At 45.3% G+C, this 3,615-nt stretch overlaps 1 long non-coding RNA gene across 2 annotated transcripts; it reads right to left on the reverse strand.

The window, feature by feature from the left end:
- Positions 1-1,749: 1,749 nt before the first annotated feature.
- LOC111090339 lies at positions 1,750-3,307 on the reverse strand. Of its 2 annotated transcripts, none has more exons than XR_005371123.1 (2): positions 2,675-3,307; positions 1,750-2,468 (listed from the first exon to the last, which is right to left on the reverse strand). It is a non-coding gene; the product is annotated as an uncharacterized LOC111090339 (long non-coding RNA). The 2 variants fall into 2 exon arrangements; XR_005371122.1 differs by having other exon boundaries at positions 2,609-3,307.
- Positions 3,308-3,615: the final 308 nt, after the last annotated feature.

Here is a 3,615-nt window from a genome sequence, read left to right on the forward strand (position 1 = left end):
TAGAAGATAATGGGCATTTGGCATCAAAGTTCCATGAATAGTAAAGTTGGAAGATTCAAATATATGGAAATAAAGACATTGGCCAGAGTCAATCAAACACTGAGTTGGTTTAGGGATTTCATTTGGTTTCCTTACCAAGTTATGTATGGCTTGGAAGAAAGTAATTTTCTAAGTACTTAAAATAAGACAGGAATTAATTAAGTCTCCCTTTGGATTTTTCTGCTTATTTGAATGTTGCCGCTTAGAATGAAGGCCTTGATAATCATAAAAAACATTCCAGAGAATGTTTCAGGTACAAAAGAAATTTGAGCAACTTAAAAAAAAAAAATTAGGATTTAAAAAAAATGACAACAGTCCTGTCTTTCTTCCTCTCTGAACCCACCCCACCCCCTCAAACAAACAAACAAACAAACAAACAAAAAACAACTCTGCCATAAGAAGGTCTCATTGGAGACAAGTATACATATATTGTAAGTGCTCCATAAATTAGAATTAATTCATGGGAAGGAATAGGTAGGTGACGGAGAAAAACAGAAAAGGAGGAAAGGGAAGAAAAGGGAAGTCAATTGTAATATATGTATCAAAAAAAGGAGTGGAGACATGTAAAATAGTAAACTTTTTTCTTGTGAGGATGCAGACAGGTCCTCATTTTTTGGGGGGGCTGCGGAATCTGACTTTCAAAGCTTCTATAAATTTTCATTTTTATAGTATTCCATTAGTTAAGTGGACAGTTAATATTCTTGGTATTTGGTAATTAAGATCAGAAAGAGGTAAAATATAGTAACTCTCCACAGCCTCGGAGCCTGCAGCTGAAGCAGTAAGAGAACCTATGTCCTAAGACTTTGTCCATGCTCTGCTCCCTGCCTGTGGCACTCTGCCTAGGGGATGGAGAAGGCCATCCCACCCTATAGGGGTTAGCTGGGCCAACTGAGCAGGGGCCATGACAAAGAATAGCTTAGGCATCACTCCACGTCAGGCATAGAAAGAGAACAACTAATGGGTAAGAAGAGTCAAGTGATATTGATCGGTGGCTCCCCAGGGTTGAATTCAGAACATGTTCTGCTGTCTCCTGGGTGCCAAGATTTGACAGAAAGGGCAAAGGACAGCTCGAACAATGTGGGGTGGGCGGGTGAAATCTCCATTCATTGTTGTTCACGTGGGAATGGACTGCTCAGAATGAGCGAGATCTTGACAAGGCTCCCTGCCAGTAGCAGCCTCTCCTCTTGTTTCTTATCAGAAATGTAATACTCCCTGCCTCTTTCTCTTCACCGCTGGGGTTGGAAAGAGGGTGAGGAGCTCACACTTGTACCAGAGAAGAGAGATTTTGTGTAAGAGGACCTTTGTCCTTTATGGGGGGGAAAATAAAGAGTATGAAAAGAGAAGATTCAAAAGGAAAGGACAAGACTTAAAAGTCAGAAAAACATTTTGGAAAATAGGCTAAATGAAAAAGGAGTAAAGTGGCCCTGGGTCACTAGAAAACACCAAATTGGTAGTGGTAGAGAGGCAATGAAAAGGAAAAAAAAAAAAAAAAAGATAGTTCAAGAGTTCAAGAAGCAAAACTGTAAAGAGAAATTGGACAAAACCAATATATACATTAGTAAGGGTTGGTTATGTGAATGATGGTACATCCACACGATGGACTACCAGATAGCTTTTCTTTTTTCATATAGCTTTTTAAAAAGAATTAAGTACACAAATATTAGCACAGCTTATCTAAGATCAACTTAGTGAAAAAGTAAAATGACAGAATAACTTTTCAAATGTCCCTTTATTGTAAAATAATAATACATGTTAGTGTATGCATATATGAAAAAAATCTAAAGGATGAAGCATCAAGCATCCAAAGGTAGTTATTTTGGGGGGATGGAGGGAGCAGTCATTGTGGAAGGAGGTTATGATTTATATTACACATTTTTATGTTATTCAACACTTTTTTTTTTTGGTAAAACTCATATAATTTCCATTGTGTTTTAAGGAAAAAGAGTCAATAACAAGGATGGAAATGAGTTATATTGTCAAGTAGAAACAATAAAGTCGAAAAAAGAAAAATTTATTTCTCTGCATTGAAAGGTAACATTGAAGTGATCGACACAGAACTGTGTTTCTATGTGTACCTGTGTCTGTAGCTCTATCTTTATGAAGTGATTCCCAAAGCAAAAGTCTTAATTTCATTTAAAAATGTTCGTTAGCTTAAAATGACACAAGTTGACACCCTTAACAGGTGATGATTTTGGTCGTAAACGGGTTCTGAATTTTGTACTGTATTTGCTCTGACCTAGAACACTAGACATGATCCACAATAACAACATTCCTTGGCTATCGAAGAAGTATTTTTCCAACGATTAAGTATTTTCTTTTGAGTAACTGGAATCCTTCCCTTCAGCTCTTCTATTTCGTGAATCTCCTGAGGCAACTCCCAATTGCTTTTGATTTACGGACGGTCCTTCCCACGAGAGGATCACAAAGCCCTAACAGGAAGGGGAGAACAAGAAAATTTCACAAATACACTGAAATGCACTTCACCGAATATTTAAAATCAGACTTTCAGAAAAGAGCAGGATTTGGAAGCTAATAGTTTGGAAGTGACAGTTTGCACAGATGGACCTACTTGCCCTCAATTTTGAGCCTAGCGGGATCAGGTTACCTATGACATGCACAGGAATGATCATTTCACCTGGGAGTTAGGAGATTTTTCCACTTATCATGTGGGAAAACCTCCAGTGTGAGATCCGACCAAGAATCTAAATAGTGCAGCGTCAAATCCCAGCCAGTCACATCAAAGAGAGAAGAAAAAGCGTAAACCCTTTGTTGTTGGAGATGACGGAGCTAGGTTCCAATTTGCGTGCTGCGGTCAGGTCCGAGTGTGGTTTCTAGGACTTCGCCCATAATCCACTCTCGCGGGGCTGAGGCTTGGTCTCAAGGCAAGCATCCCTCGGGCCGGTCGGAGAGGCAACGCCGTTAACACGGGGACTGGAAACACGGCCTCGGCACTTCGCGGGGCCGGTCAGTACGCCCGGGGAAGGGAAGTACATCCTCGGGGGCTCCGTCCCCGCGGCGCTGAGCTCGGGCCCAGCAGGGGCGGCCCAGGTCGCGCAGGCCCCGACCACCAACCAGGAAACGCCTCTTTGGAGGAGAGAGGCCGGCTGTAAACGATCCAAGCTGTCCTGTCGTGTAGGAACAGCTCCACAGGGGACACCAGCGGGCAAGGCCACTTCCCGGAGAGCTCAACGCGGCACCGGCGCCACCTTCCTCCTCGGAAGCCGCCACGCGCCCGCCGCCGGGCCGGCCATGGGGCTTCCCAGCATGCCCCGCTCCGCCCGGACACGCCCCCTCCAGCAAGGACACGCCCCTCCGCCCCGGACACGCCCCCTCCAGCAAGGACACGCCCCTCCGCCCCGGACACGCCCCCACCAGCAAGGACACGCCCCTCCGCCCTGGACACGCCCCCTCCAGCAAGGACACGCCCCTCCGCCCCCGGGCACGCCCCCTCCGCCCCGGGCACACACGCCCCCTCCAGCCTGGGCACACCCCTCTCCACCCCAGACACGCCCCCTCCGCCCCGGGCACACCCCTCTCCACCCCGGACACGCCCCCTCCAGCCTGGGCACACCCCTC

Source organism: Canis lupus, chromosome 16 (assembly GCF_011100685.1).
Source record: "Canis lupus familiaris isolate Mischka breed German Shepherd chromosome 16, alternate assembly UU_Cfam_GSD_1.0, whole genome shotgun sequence".
NCBI lineage: Eukaryota > Metazoa > Chordata > Mammalia > Carnivora > Canidae > Canis > Canis lupus.